The following is a 20,618-nucleotide window of genomic DNA, read 5'->3' as shown; positions in this document are numbered from 1 at the left end:
GAAATTGGGAATAAAACGATAGCGATGCTTCAAACAACGTTTATAAGATTGTCACAGCCGACGAATATTGGATCTATACTTAGGAGCCCCAAACAAAACGAGAATCGACCGTTTAGGTCTTTGAAAGCGAGCAAATCCAACGAAAGGCGATCATGTAATAAGCCCTTCGAAACAAACGGTCGCCTGTTTCTTCGGCAAAACTGACCGTGTGGAGACTATAAGACTTGAGAAATGTAGGACGGTTAATTCTGAGTGGCACACTACAATTTGTTTGCCTAAGGTCTCCAGAGAAATTCGAAAAACGAACAAGAGAAGACGAATCATTCTGCATCATGACAATGCAGCCCGTACAAAACGTGGAATTGATGGGTCATGTACAGGCCAAACGGGGGACCCAATGACTTCATTTGATTACCAAATCAAGAAAAACAGGCGTTGTCAACGATTTATATTTGTCCACTCCTTCGAGTACCTCCTACACAAAATTTCGGATAAATTCACTTTAAGACCTGCTCTCGAATCACTTTGATTTTTGTTGAAGCAACTTGCATTCGCTACCTCAATTCAGACAGTCAAAGTTTTTTCAGAGGCAAATCCATACTTCTTGAGAAAACAGCTCGAAAGGTGTAAAAACCCCAATACCACCATATATAGTGGCTGGAGAGCTAGAGCCGAATACTGCGTTTGTTCACACTTTGGATATCGTAATATTTCTTCGAATATTAGATGAAATTCGAAGGTGGTGCTTATTGGTCCACTCCTTCCGGTACCTCCACCACAAAGCTTCAAATATTCCCTAAAATGGTATGCGCGAAAAGCAGCAACGGATTTGGTCCAAACTTTGGGTCTCTCAATATTTTGTCCAAACTTAGTTTATGTTCAAATGTGGGCCCTATCCGTCCAATTCTTGGTGGTACCCCAACAAATGTTCACCATTTTTGTGTGGTTAAGGGTATGTTCCAGGATCCTTTGGAAATTTTTAGCGACGGTTTTTATAGTATGTTTTTCGTAGGCAAGTATGGTACAAAAGCCCTATCTATCGATATCCCCCACAAATTTTTCAGCTTTAATCCAATACATATTTTTGTCAGTTCATACGCCCAACATTTTGAAAACCCTATAAATACATAGGTTTTTTTTGGGGAAAAAAGTGTTTCACTCCACACAGGCTGAGGGTATAGCTAGGTCGGCAAAGCCGACTGATACTTTTTTACTTGTTTTGAATATTTATCGTATTTTAGTTATTTTGCTGCATTCAGCAGATCAGTTTCATTGTTGTAACCTGTCCAGTCCACGATGTTTTTGAGCAAGGATGTTTCTTTCCTTCCCTTCAAAATTGCTTGTTAAATGTTGTATTTGTTGTTCTTTAATACATGTCCAAGATACGCTATTTTACGTCTTTTATTGTTGTTATTAATTTCCGGCTTACATTCATCCTTCTCAGTACTTCGTCATTAGAAATTTTTGCAGTCCATGGTATATAGACCAGACATAGCATTTTATAAAAGTATTTTTGCTGTTACGTTTATGTCATGACCTTTCAGACTGTTACTATCGCTTAGATATCAATTTGGAGGCGGTTCATCTCGCTTATTGTGTTATGAAGTTTTCCACGTTCGTAAAGACTTCACAAATTCCAAGTTCCAAACACAAGCTTTTGTTTAGATCCAGGAATTCCACAGGACTTCAATTGTAACTTCCATTTGGTTTACGTGAAATGAATCTTCGCCAATAAATGAAGTGTAGTTTATTTGACGTATACGCTATGTAATTGTCATTTAAAATCCACCATTTTGGTGTCAAATACAGACCCTGGAAAACTAACGGTAGTATCGATATTTTGTAAGAAATATCGGAAATATCGAAGGGTTCGACTATCGATATTTTGCCAGCTCTAGTGGCTTCCCCGTCAGGAAGAGATCTACTTATATGTAGGGGGGCACGACATATTATGGATTAAAATAACGTTTTCAAACGAGACTTCGGTCCTTTCTTCCACCTTCCCAGTGTGTAAGAGGGACTTAACCGTTCTCCACAATTATTCCGGTTCCAATGTTGCAACTATTCAGACGATTTAACCATGTGTTCCGTTTATACTCACCGACCAACCTATTAACTTTCAGTGTCAGCTCCTTACACCTAGGGCACCTGGGGTTGGCTATACGATGCTCCACTGCTCATTTCCTAGTCCCGTCGTCTCTGTTGGGGAATTTGATCTCACTTCGCATATTCGGCAAGTAGGTATACTGCTATCGGGTGCAGCTGTCCTGAAGTTCCGGATGGTCTTTCTGCAACACGAGCATCAAAAGGGTGCTGGTCAGTTCTCTGAAACTAGGCCAATTGCCATGATTGATAAAAGTGGGACGTTAAGAGGTGATGAAGTCGATCTATCATCTGATACAGAAAATTATAGGATGACGGTCTGTTAATGTTAATTAAATCTATATCTTCGAGTACAGCTACCTATCTCGGCAGTTCCACGATTAACTAAATACATTCCGGTATATGCTGCTCGAATTACAAAAAACGATACAAGTAAAATCATATTTACACCGTGGTTGGAAAAAACTGCACTCACCTAATTACTATGTACTTAGTATTTTTTGGTTTCAAAAATGTGAAAACCAACATTTAATACCTTCCCCTCAAAATTGGGTGCAAAAAAGAATTCCCCCACATTGTTGTCCTGAATGTACACAAATAAATAAATAAAATACATTTAACAAATCGACTACTTGCATGTTCTTCCATGGCGATTACAAATTGCATTATCATTTTTTTTCGCTACATTCCCATAGCGGAAGCATATGATTGGTTTTGTACATTTTATAAATGTTGGATTTAATCTCCCCATAAATAAATGTCATTCCTTTGACTTCCTTCAGTTGCATTGCAAGCGAAGAAAAAACTTTACTTTACCTTCAAGGAAATTGCTTTGATTTTAATGTCACCTGTGTATAAGAGAGCAGTTCCTTTATTCATTTGGGATGGATGTCTGTAACCATCACATCAACATTCCCACCATCATCATCATCGACAGAATCGGCATCGGCAACATTGTCTGTGCCAAACAAGGGGCAAACAAATTGTGCCGCACACCCAGAAAAATGGGGTAAAAAGTGAAACGCAACAACAATAACCATAGAAAACTCTTTTTAACTTACTTTCCACATCAATGCAGCTCAACCCTGATGGTTGGGTGTGTGACCCAAATGCAGTCCAGCAGGTGAAGTGGCCACAGCAGCAGTATCCAGATTCCCGTTTGGTTGCTGCAATCGGAATTGAATGAATGAACGAACGAATGAACAAACAACAATAACAACTGCACTGCACTTCAGTCTTTCATCAGGCATCAATGATTCTGATGAACACAACAACCCCATTTACTGCTTTCAACGAAGTGGACTGAACTGAGTTATTGACTGACTAACTGACATTCAGTGTACAATTTACCCACTGGAACAGCATCAATCGAGAGGCGATAGAGATGGTGATGTGCTGCTCATTGTTATGTCTGGCATCGTTATCGATTTAATCGACATACTGTTCCGATACTACTGTTACTGTTGCAGCAGCTGAAGATTTGACGCATTTGTCTGTTTCACCAACGTCAACGTCCTAGTAACGTATGTCCCCTCCCTCTCTTGTCCCTACAGAGAATAAGCAAACTTTCGCAATGTCCGGAAAATGTAAAATTAATTTCAGGCGATTTCCTTCCTCCATGATGAACTCATCAAAGTGATGACATCCGTTTCCGCTTTAACCTCTTCTTCTCTTTTTCTTATGCTACAATTTTTTAATATTATTCTTTGTGTTTCTATTTTATTTCGTTGCGCTGCTCAAGATCCGTCGTGTATTTGTCGGATGCTAGTAAACGATTACGAGAGATAAGTGAACGAAAATCGTTCCCCCCATTGGACGCATCCAAGGTGGAGAAAGTGACAGGCAAACAGACTGACTGGCGGTTTGACTGCATGAATGAATCAATGAAATATGCAATCTGTTAAGGAAAATTGCATTGAACGGCATCTATCAGGGAACTTGGTTACATAAGATAATTGTGTTTACGGCGACAGCAATAATTTCATACGAACATGATTTTCAATTCCAAATATCTTGAGGTGAAAATATTGAACTTGAAAAAAATCTTAAAATAGATTATTGGTAAATAGAATTTGAAAATGTGAATGAGAGCGTAGCTTACGTTGAGATTGAAGTTACGTTTAGTGCGACTGAATATTCATTCAAGCTTGAAATAAATCGTTAAAAATGCAAAATATAATATTGATCAGCTTCCAATGTTAAATATGAAATTACAAATTTTAGAGGAACAGGGGTAAATGTATGAAACTATATGAACTCTATTTATCGATAGCGGAATTCAGCCCTCGACATGATCCGGAGGGACGGATCCGAAGACATTGACAATTTCCTGATTTGAAAAAAATACAATTGTGTTATAACTTTAAACAGCTTTTAATAATAAATAGACAGCGGAAAAAAAATACTATTGTGTTATAACTTTAAACAGCTTTTAATAATAAATAGACAGCGGAATTTTATGCAACCTCTACTTTTGGTCAGATTCATGTCAAATTTTAGGACTGGACATATTTTTGGCTTCTGATTAAATTGGGAGGTACCGTTCTATAGGGACTATATGAAGACGTGGACCTATACCGACAAATTTCAGGTGAAAAGTATTATACCCCACTTTCTGTGACCGATGATATCGGTTTTTAATTCCCAAATACTCGGTAATCCATGTGCGGATTAACCGATAATAATTTATCTCAAATTTTGAAAGAATTTCAGACAAAATCGTATGCCTTTGTCCTATTCATAAATTTTGTCCTATACCAGTCATCCGAATCAGTCCTGTATTGAAAGTTATACTGGGACAGCAGAATTTTATTTTTACTTAATGCTTTTGTCCCGCTCTTTAAAATATTTCTCTTCTTTGCGAGCACTATTGAATACTCATTATTAAGTTTATTTTTCCATTCAATCTTCTTCCTTATTCGTTTTGACTAAAACACAACCCCCTTCTCAAAATAAAATCCAACACTTTATTTGCTATATTATGAAGATTTACTGCCAACAATTTGTGGTTAAATATAAAATCAAATAAAACTTAATTGGCCCTTTATTATAGCATAGAGTAATAAGGAAACGTCGCCAACACATCGTCATCCATTGTCGAAACTAGAGTAGAGCGTGGATAATGTAATAGCCACAGAGTTTCGCTATTGTTGGTTCCAGGTAGTGTACAATAACAATTTATGGGTATACGTAGAGGAAAATAACTTAAAATAAAACTTTGTTCATAAACGCATCTATAATTCATTAATAAGTTCTCATAATGATGGTTGGACGAATACGGTAAGTAACCATGTCAAAATAGACATGCATATAAAGTGGAAACAGTAAAAATCCCCTCAAAGCTGAATTTTAGTGGAGAGCTAGTGTTTGCCACTAAAAGCAATATCTTAAAAGTCGTCATCGATCCAATATATATTCAGTGATAAAAAAAACTTCGCCGTTAGAGGTAGTTTTAGAGCCTTTTTCAGCTTTTTTTGGTCAAAAGCGGTAAGGCTTAGCAAAAGCGAAAAGCTTTCAAACGATACCCAGAACGTGGTAATCGGTTCAGTTAAACCGGGTCCAACCCGGAAATTCGGGTCAAATAAACAGATAACCAGTGGGGGCGGACCCATGAAAATTATACAATACCGTAATCAGTGCGTTTTTATTTTTTTTGTCCTTCATTTGAGCAAAAAAATCTCAGCCATTTGCACAAAACCTCATAATATTTTTTCAACAAAAAAATTCAAAAGCTACACCAAGATGTGTTCTTTCAGATGAAAAAAAAAAAATCTACCAAAAAAGGTTGGAATTATTCTTTGAAAAAATTCATGAAAAATTAACCTTTTTGGGCAATTATCGGGCATTTGCCACAAAACCTCATAATATTTTTCACAAAAAAAAAAAAAAAAACAATTCAGATGAAAAAAAAATCTACCAAGAGTTTGGAAGTTTTCTTGGAAAAACATAATGAATAATGGCTGCACAAGTGGGGTTTCCTTAAGCCATTTATCCTTAATTTGTTTGCTGCGTCTCCCTCTTCGCTTTGATGAAACATACGTATGTAAATCAGAGCAAGCCCATGCTTCCTGACGTAGTTGTCCAAAACCTCTAAGATATAGGGAGACCAGCTGAAATGGCTGAAGGGCGCGCTATCTATCGAAATTCCAAAATGAACCATGCTGAATCATTCCTCCAGTTACCCCCTCCGCAACACTTTTGAGGCTTAATCGAAATATATACTATTGTCGGAAAGTTCGTACGTCCAAAACGGGCCACGAAATCTGAAAATCTGAGGGAAATAACTTTGATTGTATTACCGGATCTGCCCACAGATGTATGTTTCAATTCACATATGCTGAGGGTATATCTCAGTCAACAAAGCCGAAATTGTATTGTTTTCTTGTTTCCCTTTTTAATTTTGCATTGACTTATGTTCTAATAGCTCAATTACAATAACTGCACATATACATACAAATGAAAACCAGTAAGGAATGGGTCAAAGTCGGGCGGGGACGACAATGACATACACCACCACGATTTCAATATAATTTGGCGAAAATATTTCTAGACCAATTTCGGTACCAAGTTTCAAATGTCTTCCCAGTTTTGTGTTTGGTTCTTCAAATACATGAATTTGGGTGAAAATATATGTATATGAGCTACATCTAAATAGCTAAATGATGAGATAATTCTGCGCACTATATATTCTCACAATAAAAATAAGCAGCAATATTTATACCTTGCACAACGAAGTATCGTAACTTTGTGATCACGCTACCGATCGTGATTTTGGTGTTAATAGAGGTCACTAGAAGGAAGAAGCATATTGATTTTGGTGAATATCTCCGTTTCTATGAGAAGTATTCCAAGAGCAAAGGTTGACAATTAAGAGAGAACCGAGCTATAACAGCTATATTCGCCAATCCTTATTTTATTGTATTTTAATTATTACGATGAATACCCCAGTTTTGGTTTGGGTCATTTTTACAAAAGCGACCCGTATAGGAAGCCGTTCTGAGCTGTAAATTTGCCAATAAAGTTTATATATACAGTATAGTCTCGATAATCCGGACACCACATGTTTCGGCGATGTCCGGATTATCGAATTGTCCGGATTACCGAGTAGTCAAAAAACACATAATTTTGTAAGTTAAAATCATTAATATCGGAGATTTACTAGATAATAACCTAACATCTAAGGTAACCGAATTCATATTAAGCAAATGTCACGGGTTGCGACCATTTTAAGTAGCTTTCCTGGCTACAAAATTTACTTCATAATTTTACTGATCCAGCGTAATTTAGGTGACATTTCCTGCGTAAATGTGTAGTTTGAAACTTCTTTACAATTGGTGTTTATTTATTCATAGTTTTATTCAAGGATATAAACTTCGTAGCCCATGTACACATATTGATTTTCAGTGTAACTGGGACATGAGTCTCTTACGACTCGAGATATAACTTCAGAATTGAAATACACTCATCTCATTATGGTGAATATATTTTAGCCATTTCTATGAACATCAGTAATTGTCTTTACCTTGTCGTCGAAACCAAAAAAGGTATTGTTTTATATAAATGTTGGAATACTACAATGGAATTTAAATATATTGGTTGTATAATTACGAGAATACAATACAACAATCCGTAGTTGCCGGTGATTTTGTATATCAAATATTGAAAATAAAAGGAGTCATGCCTTTTTAAATAAATTATTGCAATTTCTATACAAGAAGTGCGACTCTACAACTAATTTTTTGCTTTACCAAAAAAATCGGTAAATTTAAATTGTTTATAATTTCGGTAATTAACGATATTTTTCAGTAAGTTAGTGATCAATAATGTTGTCGTTAAGTTCTGCCTATAGCAAGAGTGGTGTTAAGTTTTATTTAAACTTTTCATTCATAATTTTGCGGTTATTTCCAACGCTTTAAATTTTTTAAACAGTTCTAGATAAAATGTCATTGGAATACATTACACAGCTCCAAGGGACTTTCTCACTAATTGGAGGCCTAAATAACTAATTCCTTTAGAGGAAAGGAATACCCAACATCGATTTTGAGGTTAAAAATACTGTTGCTTATCATAGTTAGACATCGATTCAAATAGTTAATTACATATTGACAGTATGGCTGTGTCAACAGTGGCTATTCAGAAAGACGAGATGTGGACCGAAAACTTTGAAAAACTTAATTTTTCTTATTTATACACCAATTGCTATTGCTAAGAACGAAAAGGTTAATGAAATAAGTCAGAATATAATGCTCAAGATAGGAAAAAACATTGATGTCCGGATTATCGAGGTACGAAAAATATGAGATGTCCGGACTACCGGGTCTACAATGTAAAAAATTCTAGAGTCCGGATTACCGCGTTGTCCGGATTAACGAGTGTCAGGATTATCGAGACTATACTGTATATGAGGAAAAGTCAAAATTTTTTAGTTTCCATGAAGCCAAGGTTTGCACTATTATAATACGCGAACTATTGTAGTTTACCAGTAACTATGACTATTGCGGGATTATTTTAGATGTTTTTGTACAAAGCTCAAAAATTTAGCAAAAAAATTAATTTACGTGGTAGTTACGACCGCGTAAAGGAAAAAACATAGGTAAAAACACGTTGAAGCTAAACAGGTTTTTTACATTGCTATTCGATTTCTGATTAAACCATTCAAATGACGGACATCTGTCCAAAGTAAAAGTAGGAGAATACAAAATGAAGACTACACTTCTAATGTATCACTTTCCAAAATTTCCACTGCACCCACCTTTTATGGATGCTGACATTTTGAAGCCGGATTTCAGGTGTTTTTTGTATTTTTTATGCAACTGGGACGCGCATTCGGATATTTCGAAAAACCAATTATAGGATTAAAGAACTCGCGATTTCGCATAATCTGATATGTATATTGAGTATGTAGCCCACACAGCAGCAGAGTAATCTACTGCCAAAGGCCAAAATTTAGTGTGATATTTTTTCTAAAAAACCTATTTTTTGGGTACAGTATTTACAATATCGTTTTGAGTGTGCTGGTACCCCGCGATATTTTAGTTTTTCGACGATCCAGATCATATGAATCACAGATCATAAAAATCCATCTACTAGAACGGCGGAAATGGCTACTGCAAAAATTGAAAAATTTGCGAAAAATGTTTTTCAAAATATCGCTGACTAATTCGCGTTTTATGTGGATCGTTTCCATTTCAATGAAGAAAGTGAATCATCACTCGCGTTTGTGCGAAAACAGCGGTTTGAAAAATTTAGTGGCGTGGGAGCTGTATCCGATTTATCCAAAAAATACTGTGTGATGCTACATCCACGGTTCTTGATGCATTTTATTGAAATATGTTTAGATCGATGTATTTTTTCACGGTTGATAGTGAAATCGGATGCGCATAAAAAGTGTATGCACTTTGTGCAAAATATAAGCGTTATACAGCTTGTTGCACACTAAACTGCAGACGATGCTACATCTTAGCGGCCAAAGTAAATCCTGGCAAATGTGTACAAATTAAAAGAGAAGAATTTGCTGTATTGGTAAACCGCATGCGCATCAAGTGATTTTGAGAATTTCGCGATTTACACGCATTTCAAAATGAACATTACCCGATACAATTTTATTTCAAGATTATACCCCATTTAAAGGAACCCAACATTTATTTGAAAGATATCCATATCTTCTGCTAGATGTTAGCGTGTTTTCGAGAAGTGATTAGAATAAAAAATGTGATTTATTGCGGGAAATTTAACTAAAATAGAAGAAAAACTCCGACGTATTTTTCTTACATTTTGTTCAACTAACTCACAAAATAAATTTTAATAAATATTTTCTCTTACAAAAATTTTATAAATTTCCTCAATATATTTTTTTGTTTTCGCTATAATATGAAAACCACTAAACGGATTTGTATAGTTTTGGTTTCATTTGAATCTTCGCGATGTATAGATTACGTACATATTTTTTATATATTTTTCAGAGGCATAAGCAGGTTGAATTTTATTAAAACAAGTTGCAAACTACCAATTGTTTGGAATTTTTTCCTAATTTCCGCGAAAATGCACAAATTTTTCACTAAAGTTATGGGACCTCAGTAAACATATAGTATGTAGGGAGCCCCTAATTAAGAGAGTTTCTCAATATAATGATTAGAGTCTTTTAAAGATTTTTTTCTTTTTATCAGAATTGAAACCGCCATAACTTTTGCGCGCAACAACCAAAATTAGTATCACGAACAGATTTAAGAATGGCATTTTTTTCCCAATCTATGTACCAAAAATCTTTCATGTAGCTTAAAAAAAAAATTTTAATTTTTTTTTTATGGAAAACTAAAAAATTTTGTCTTTTCTTCATATACCCAGCAAAAATTTGGTAGGCACATGTCATTACTTTCTGCATTACCAGGTAATGCGTACTCATTACCCTCCGCATTATCAGACAGTACATATATAACAGGTAACATATAACTAGTTACATCCTTACTTACTAGTTACCTACAAAGGAATAAGTACGGTGGCACAGGGCTAGTGTGTCTGACTACAAATCCTAGGTTTGTGTGTTCAAAGCTCACCGTCAGCATGGGAGTTTTTTGTTGAAAAAAATAACGAAAAAATGTTGATGTACATGGATGTTTTTAAACAACCCTTACTATTTGTACGAGTGGCCTAGTGTGTAGTGTGTTTGGCTAGAAATCAGAAGTTCATGTGTTCGACACCGGCAGGAAGCGGAATAAAAGAAAAAGAAGAAATAAACACAAAAAATAATTGGAATGTTGAATTTGAATATAATTTCACCACATTTGTTCTAAAAATAGAACATATGTTTTTTAGCTTTTTTTTGACTACTGGTAAGTGGTTAAATATGTACTTAAAAAACACTTTTAAGGAAGTACTTACTCCCTATGACATCCCCATGTTAAAATAATGACTTTTACGGTCATTTAGTAAGTAGTTACAACTGCAAAAATTTATTGAATAAAGTCATTATTTGGTAATGACTTTTTTTGCTGGGTACACTCCACGTCAGTAGAACAGAACACCTACATTTCTGTTAATGTTGGCTTATTTATCCCGAAGCGGATGTATCTACGTTTTTAATTTTGTAGGGACTTAAAGTCGATAATGTTCCATATAAAACACAGAAAAAAGTATGTTTCTAGTTCTTCGCGAAATGATTTTCTAATCATTTTTCCGATAGTACTATGAAAAATACAGTCACTTTATTTTCGCGAATTTTTGAGATATTAACGCCGAGTTTTCTTTCAGTCGATAAAGCATGGCTTTCTAATCATTTTTCACCAAAGAAAACATATAAATTATTCCGCGGACAGCGAAATAACAGAGTTAAAGGGTTTAAATTGACAGATATTGGTAACATCTCGGATTTTCAATAGGAGTCGCGCAATTATGTCATATTTCTTCACAATAAGATAGAATATGACACAGACAACCTCGACGGATACAATCGAGTGCTTCGGATGCTAATAAGATGTAATATTTTCAAAATATTTATGAAAAACCTCAAAATTTCTTAAAAAACCATGATGATTTGTTCAATAAAATGGTTTTTCCGCGAATATGTCCGCCATTTAATGGTTTGGAAATATGCTCCAGATTTAGAGGAAAATAATCTGATATGAAAATAACCGCTATTTTAATACACTGAAGGAAATTTTAGCACATTTTTCAAATTGAACACACCCTTTGGACTTTGAATTTTATATGTGTTCTTATTTCGGTGTCCGCGACTGTTCTCAACAGTGTTATGCTCCAATAAAATTGGACCAGGATATGCTCTCAATACCGGATTTCACGAATTAGTAGTTTTTTTAACTGAAATCGCAAATGTAAAAGTCCCGTTTTCGCGGGAAAACACAGTCATGGAAATTGAGGTGTTAGGTTGCGTATGTTGTTTTAAAAAGTACTAAAATTTCCCTCAGTGTATTAAAATAACGGTTGTTTTCGTATAAGATTATCTTCCTCCAAATCTGGAGCATATTTCCAAACCTTTGAACGGCAGACAAAAAGCATTTTATTGAACAAAACATCAAGGTTCTTATAAGAAATTTTGACGTTTTTCATAATTATTTTGAAAATAGTCCATCTTATCAGCATCCGAAGCACTCGATTGTATTCGTCGAGGTTGTCTGTGTCATATTCTATCTTATTGTGAAGAAATATGACATAACTGCGCGACTCCTATTGACATTCCGAGATGTTTCAAATATCTGTCAATTTAAACCCTTTATCGCTGTTACTTCGGTGTCCGCGGAATAATTTATATGTTTTCTTTGGTGTAAAATGATGTGAAAGCCTTGCTTTATCGACTGAAAGAAAATTCGGCGTTAATATCTCAAAAATTCGCGAAAATAAAGTGACTGTTCTATCCTGATGACCAAAAATAAATACCTATTTTTCATAGTACTATCGGAAAATAGATCAGAAAATCATTTCGCGAAGAACTAAAAACATAATTTTTTAAGTGTTTGATAAGGAACATCATAGACTTCACATCCCCACAAGATTGAAAACGCAGATTCATTCATTTTGGGATAAATAAGCTAACATTAACAAAAATGTAGGTGTTCTACTCTACTGACGTGGAGTGTATATAAGTTTCCAATCTATTGAACATAATTTCCACTTTACTTTTCAACGGAAAACCTGATCATGAAAGTAGAAATTTAAATAAACAACAAATATCAGAGTTATTGCAAAATAAGCTAGGCTATGCCAACTGTAATATTTTGAAGATTTTAGTGTATTTGAAATCTTTAGTGTATGACCTGCTGATCAACCTTAAATCAGTATCAAAATCCGCCAAGTATATTGGGATATTCCATTTTTGGACTATTATTGTAATCATTTATTGAGTTTTTAAGGACCACATGCTGTTCATAGGACATCATTAACATAGCTTGGGTCAACATTTTTTTGTGAGTGGCTTTTGGCATAGAAGTATATCGTCACCATAAATGCCCAAAGACGTAACCCACAAAACCAAAACTTTACAGGAGAAGCAAAAAACGGTATAAAATTAAAAACTGTTTTATGGAATATTAATCTTATGAAGGCGAGTATATGGCATATTATCGATCATATACGAAGGGGAATTAGTAGTGAAACCAAAACCGCTGAAGTGCTTAGTTTTGAGATCCTCTATTACAACAAAATCTGCAATATTATCCCATTTTCTGAAATGCCATTTCTTGAATAGCATCGTTGTTTTTGAACGTAGAAGCTTGAAATTTTGCCAGAGCATGTTTTTTAGATTTATGTATTAGATTACGCCAAAAATCGAATTTCGATTTTCATGTCGGTTACGTCTTCGGGCATTTATGGTGACGATATATCACTTACTTTTTATTATTTATGTAAATATCTTGATTTCGATAGTGAGACTGTGATTATTTTGGATAAGTTAGAACTAAGTCATTTAGTATTAAAAGCCAGGACAGCGAACAACTTTAGTATATCTTTAAAATAAATGGACCATCTATATGAGGAGGCAAGGTTCTTCCAGTACAGCAACACAATCACTTCGTTGCAGTGCCTGTTCGGGTGATACCGTGAGAGCCATACCAATCACCATATGGTGGATAGGCCCCTTCCATTCAGGCAGATCAAGGAGAATCTTTACGATCTAGAGAAGGTCCAGGGATAAGAGAGAGAAGCCTCGATCAACAAGCATATCAAGCGGATTTGAATAGCATTCATACGGATGCAGTTGCCATATGCAACTCTCGTTTGAATGAGGTCCTCGAAGCACATCCTCCATCTATCGCAGCTGAAGAGCGTCAGCTGCCACCACAAACCAGAGTAGTTTTAGCTCAACTACGTTCGGGAAGGCGCAGCACAGTGGAAAAAAATACCGATTTAGCGCGCCAAAAGTACAAGTCTATGTTTTATTGCATGTTTGTCTATAAATTCGATATGAACAGCTGTAAATTGACAATTTTACTTCATTTATTAATATATTTGGTAAATTTGTATTTTTAACGTAGAATGGTACCTATCGATTTACGGTATTTTAAAGATTTCTACCACATTATCGAACCGAAACTGCTAGGATTTGGTATTTAGTCTCTGAGGGGGTTATGCATACACTCCTATAAACATTTTCGGTATAGGTCCACGTTTTCATATAGCCCCCATAAACCGGTACAACCGATTTCGGTAATTTTTGAGGTTTTAGCCACATTATCCAACCGAAATAGCTGAAAGTTGACATTTAGTCTTCGTTGGTGGTATAAGTAAACGCATTGATATGGCCCCCATAGAAGGGTACCGCCCTAATTTCAGCATTTTTACATAAAAAATACTATTAATAAAAATAGTAATAAAATAAAATGTTGCAGTTTGTTGCAGCTAAAATTTTACAAATTGGTTAAGAACTATGTGTACTAAAAATAAAATAAAAAATTTACGCGCCATCCCTCGACACTCCTTAGTAATAGCTTTAACAAAGTGCACAATTTGGAAAAACATCGGATGTCACATGTTTTAAATGTAAAATCCGAGTTGCAATAAATAACATCTTATATTCAACATTTTTTTAAATCACGTGCTTCACGGAATGTTAAATTCAGTAAAGCTTTAAAATTACTTTGTAGGAAGAGTGCATGCGACGATCATTTGCTACTAAACTATATTATGAAAACTAGTTCAAAAAATGTCATCCAAAAATGGACCGTTATTCCGCTTAGACTGATGCAAAATAAATTATTTTAATAGCCGCTGCATTCTGTGGACACCTTAGATTAATACTGCAATAATAATTTTTAAATTGGCGTATATGATTTTTTTTACTTTTGGCGCGCTAGATCGGTATTTTTTCCACTGTGCGCAGCCATCTAAACTCCTATAGGGCAAGGATCGACGACATTATGCAACACAACTGGCCAGCGTGCGTCACAGGCCCGCACAACACACGACACCTCTATTCTTTATTGTTATTTTGAATCTAAAATCCATCTTCACGGATAGACATAGCGATTTTTCATTTAAAGGGCGCCCAGCGGGGGCCTATTATTAATAATAATGCTTTTATATTTATTTATTATATCTTCTTCATTTTTAGGTTGGCCAGGGCTGGACCACGTTCAGAGGCTACCACATATGAATTGGTAAAAATCGATAGTAGTTTTCGACGCAGTGATATGGCTCCCAGAGGCCTCAAAACCAGTACATTTCCCTCAACACCACAACTAATGCGCCGAAGTCGAGGACGAGAGGATATTACGCCGTTTCACAGAATAAGTGGAAATTATATTGTAAGTGAAGAACCCTCCTTCAATGTTAAAATTTTACAAATTTTAAGGCGTATGTATTTTTCTTTCCCAGGTTCTAATTGCCATAGAAAAAATTGTGCGACCACCGGTTATCAATCCCCTAATCGAAGCCAATCGTTTGGAGTACAAAACAGGACATCTGATTGATGGTCGGATCATAGACTGTGATCAACGTATTAATTTGGTGGCTGGTTATATGACCGGCGAGGTGAGAAAACTAAGTCCATTTACATTTATGCATCAGGATGATGTGCGATGGGTAATTGTGGCCCTAAGGCAAAGTAAGCAAATCCATGGAAAGACAACACAACCGTTTCTCACAGTTTCGTTCCCATACTTTAGTGTAGGACTGTAACAGTTCATATGGTGAATCTGCGTATCGTCTCTACACCCGCAATGGAAACCTCATTTATCTCCATACCAAAGGATTCCTTGAGATCGACAAGATCACCAACAAGGTTCACTCGTTCATTTGTGTAAATACTCTGCTAGGCGAGGAGGAGCGCAAAAAGCGTATAGAACAAATGAAAAACAAATTCTCTGTGATTATTGATACAAAAATACCGCAATCATTCTCTGAGGTTCCGGCACCCACTGCAGATGGAGCGAGCTGTTTTGTGTCTAATACAACATTTACAACATCCCATGGTGAACATCTTTTGCATATGGGTAATACGGTAGAGTATCACGTATTCGGCCCCGATCAGACTTTAGGAATTATTTATTGGTTCCGAAATATGTTTTTTTTTTCAAAATCCTTTACCACATTTAAAAACCTTAACAACAGCTTAGTTTCTGTTTTTCTATACAAACCTCAAAATGGCTGTATTCTTAAATTAATTTGTGTACATACACCAAATGAGTGCGATAATCTCCACCACATAGCAAAAAACATTTCATTTACTCCCTTACCCTACTCTATTCCTGCCACAAAGTAATTGATAAATCTTGATGTTAACAAACTATGCTGTACATAAATCTTTACCAAATTGAAAGCATATTATCTTTAAATTTAGTTCTTTGCTATAGAATAGAATTTCTGGTAGGAAATTAAATGAAAATGACATCTCCCTGCCTCAGGAACCGGGTATGGCTTTAATCTGTCTTAAGGGCAGGATATTTTTGTTCCGTTATTTTTTCGTTTCTTTTGTTTTGTCGCCTTCCACGCCCGACTGCATATTTTGACACTTTGGTTATGTTCGCTGGCCACGGACACGCGTAAATCACCATTAAATCAGTGACAAATGCTGCCATAAAAATTTGTAACCATTAATTTTCACTTCGGAATATTGCAAGTGTTGTAACAAGCAAAAACTCGTAGCAAAGAAAATATTTCCCGCACCCACCAGACATACATAGTGATACACAAACATACACTTGGTTGTCTTACAGGAATGTCAGATTTGTGTAGTTGCACTGGCGATAGTAGGAAGATTGAAGACCAGTATACCACAATGTAAAGGGGGCTAAAATCCCTTGTATTTTCAACCAAAGAAATTGTTTAAAAATATACCCATGTTCTTCCTTTAATTTTAATAGACCAAGGAATTTAGTTCACTCCACTCTTTCACTTCAGCCATATTAACATACTTTCACTTAGCAATCCCGGAACCATTTCCTCATTGAAAGAAACACAACGAAATATGAACCGGTAAACGAACCAAACACAAAGTGTTAATGGAGAGTTAAAGCCATAAACTAAACTTGTTCAATGCGGCCAAAGTATGCCAGTCATAGTTAGCTACCACAGCTGCAGAAGAAGAAATTGCTTGCATGACATGAATAGCCTACGTGTCGACCAGGAGTTTGTAAATGTTCTTCACTATGCGTTATCACAAACTGAGTTAAAAATAGCAGCCTCGAGACATTTACACCAGCGATTAACCCTTTTTGCTTACCAACAAAAAGGACAGCAGCGCTAAGATAACCTCAAACAATTTGGCCGTAAAGATGACAATCTGTGTAAAAGAAATAAGGCATTGAATAAAGACGTAAATATGAGTGTGTGTGGGTGTGTTTGTCGGATCGGCATTTGTTACGAAATATTTTTAAGACGTTTATTACATTACCGGTCCATTTGAAAGCATTAACTCATTCATTTATTTTATGGTTCCAAATTGTAATGATGATGACGATGCTGAGATAACCCATGTAAAAGTAGCAGAGGGATGGTAAGCAGTTGGATGGAAAGCATGTAGATTTGCAATACCTTTTCTGTTCTGCCATCCCGGATGAAGGTATTTTTATGAGTTATCCCTATTTTAAAATTCATATCTTTAAGACTGTTCTCACCCTTTAGCGAATGACCGTGATATGCATTATTGTGGAAAGGCCACGTTGCTTTAATTATGGTTAAATCATCTAATGAAGGGTAAACGAAGAAAAGGGAAATAAAAACCGACCGCACGTCTGTGTAATGGCGTCTAACAATATAAGCCTTCTTCCTCTGCTTCGTTATTGAGGTGAGAGATGTAGAAAATGAAAGTACTGGATGCTGTAAATAGGTCAGCAATGCTAAACTTCTTCTTTGATGTGGGAAGTGGAATATTGTACATAATTATGTGTAGTGAAAGAAAGGTGAATATTAAATGAAACAGACAAAAAACAGGAAGGTTTTTATTTTGTAGATGGTAATTGGAGGCTTAAAAATGTAACACCGGTACCACATCACCTCAATACCTTAGAACGATTTGAAATTCAAATGAATAAATAAATTTAATTCGTGAAATGGGGACATCCCATGGCCAGATCTTGGACCTGTCGCGACAGACTTAGGCAGTTTTACATACACAGATAAGCCTATGTTCCCAAAACACAGACTATTTGGTTAAAAATGTGGGTTATCAATTAAAAATTCCTAAAAAAGGTATGCAATTTTAGCAAATAACAAGTAAGAAAGGCTTAACACCGAACTTTTTATACCCTTTGCCACCACTGTATTGAAGTATATATGTATGAACAATTAGTAACTACTAAGCTCTTTCGCTGCGTTAAGTATAATTCCTTGGAGGAAAAAATATATTTTCTGATGATAATGTAGCAACACTCTTTAAAAGTTCTTCCTATCCTCTGACTAGTCAAAACAAGAAATTGCAACAATCTCAGATCGAAAATTTGACAAAAAATTTTAAATCGGGTGGTACTCTTACACCTTTTTTGGGAGCTATATGAATACCTATACCGACAAATTTCTGGTGGAAAGTTTTATACGCCCAACGAAGACTAAATACCAAATTTCAGCCATTTCGGTGGGATATTGGGGCTAAAACATCGAAAATACCAACAATCAAAGACGTGGATCTATACCGACAAATTTCAGGTGGAAATTTGTATACCCCCAACGAAGACAAAATGCAAAATTTTCAAATACCAAATTTCACAAGCTGCAAAATACCAAAATAAGAAGACGTGAGCCTATACCGACAAAATTGAGGTGGAATGTTGTATACCTTCGACGAAGACTAAATACCAAATTTTAGCCATTGGAGCTAAAACCTCGAATATACCAAAACCTCGAAAGTACAAATTTCAGGCGGAAAGTTTAATACCCCCAACGAAGACAATATGCCAAATTTTCAAATACCAAATTTCACAACCTGCAAAGTACCGAAAATCGGAAGGTACCGTTTTGTGGAGACTACTATATGAAGACGTAGACCTATACCGACAAATTTCAGGTGGAACTTTTGCACCCCCAAAGAAGACTACATACCAAATTTCAGCCATTTCGATGGGATATTAAGGCTAAAACCTTCAAAATACCGAAAACCGGCAGGTACTGTTCTATGGGCGCTATATCAAAACGTGGACCGATATAGCCCATTTTCAATACCAAATATCCTAGGAGTAATCTAAACGTATGTACCAAATAAAAGAGCTCTATCTTAAAAACTGCGAGTTGTTTCTTGATTTCAGCAAACAGACGGAGATGGTTATTTCGACTTAGAATTTTATGCTAATCAAGAATATATTTACTTTGTAGAGTCTCTGACGATTATAGCGATGTGCTAAAAAACAGAACAACATTTTAATTATACTGTCCAAAAAGTTTGTAACGCATCGAAATAATGGTCGTAGACCATACTTATATATACCAAAATGAATTTCTCGACGAGCTGAGTCGATCTGGTTATGTGTGTCCGTCCGTCCGTCTGCCCATCTAAACTTTGTAATCACGCTACAGGTCGCAATTTTAATCCGATCGTTACAAAATGGGTGTTGATGAAGGCCCCGGAGGGAAAGAAGAATATTGATTTTGGTGATGGTTGAATAATATTCAGGGGTCGTAATGGGCAAAAAACTTATTTGGAGAAAAAGTCAACGTTTTATTTTAAAGCAAATATCTTCGTATCTATAAGGGGTATATCAAAATGAAAGTAGAAAATATCACCTTTACAACGATGTATAGTAGGTTATCGTAGGTGGTCAAACAACGAAGATATCGCAATAGTCGCTAATACAACCCAACTTTTCATTTTTGCGATTTTAATTGTAATGACGAATATCACAGCTTTGGTTGGGGAGCTTCCAAAAGCAAAGCCTGACTATGAAAGTACAATATCTCACCTTTACAAAATAATGCAAAATAGGTTGGCATAGGTGGCCAATTAACGGAGATATAGCAATAGTCGGTAATACATCCCAATTTTCAATTTTTTTTCGAAATCGCGCTGCAGGTCGCAATTTTGATCGGATCGTCATGAAATTTTGGGGTTTAATGGGGGTTCCTCAGAGGAAGAAGCCTATTGATTTTGGTGATGGTAGGATAATATTCAGGGGTCGGAATGGGCAAAAACTTATTTGGAGAAATGTCAACGTTTTATTTCAAAGCCAATATCTCTGTTTTTTAAGAGTTGATATACCTCTTAAAAAACAGAGATATCAAAACCTGGCAAGGAAATTAAAAAATATCACCTTTGCAACGATGTAAAGTAGGTTGTCGTAGGTGGTCAAACAACAGAGATATACCAACAGTCGGTAATGTATCCCATTTTCCGATTTTTTTGTAATCACGCTACAGGTCGCAATTTTGATCGGATCGTCACGATTTTTTGGGAGTTGATGCGGGTCCCACAGAGGAAGAAGCCTATTAAGTTTGGTGATGGTCGGATAATATTGAGGAGTCGGAATAAGCAAAAAGCTTATGTGGAGAAATGTCAAAGTTTTTTTCTTATGCGAATATCTCCGCTTCTGGTAGGAGTATTCTAAAAGGTAAGCCCGTCAATGAAAGCAGAAAAGATCTCC

At 35.8% G+C, this 20,618-nt stretch overlaps 1 pseudogene; it reads left to right on the top strand.

Moving 5' to 3' along the window:
- Positions 1 to 16,055, top strand: part of LOC141398495 (aryl hydrocarbon receptor nuclear translocator homolog) — a 157,897-nt pseudogene extending 141,842 nt beyond the window's left edge.
- The last annotated feature ends 4,563 nt before the right edge of the window (positions 16,056 to 20,618 follow it).

Source organism: Musca autumnalis, unplaced genomic scaffold, assembly GCF_047663935.1.
Source record: "Musca autumnalis isolate F117 unplaced genomic scaffold, ASM4766393v1 scaffold_3, whole genome shotgun sequence".
NCBI lineage: Eukaryota > Metazoa > Arthropoda > Insecta > Diptera > Muscidae > Musca > Musca autumnalis.
Note: the sequence above shows the minus strand (reverse complement) of the source record. Positions and strands in the feature narration are given on the sequence as shown.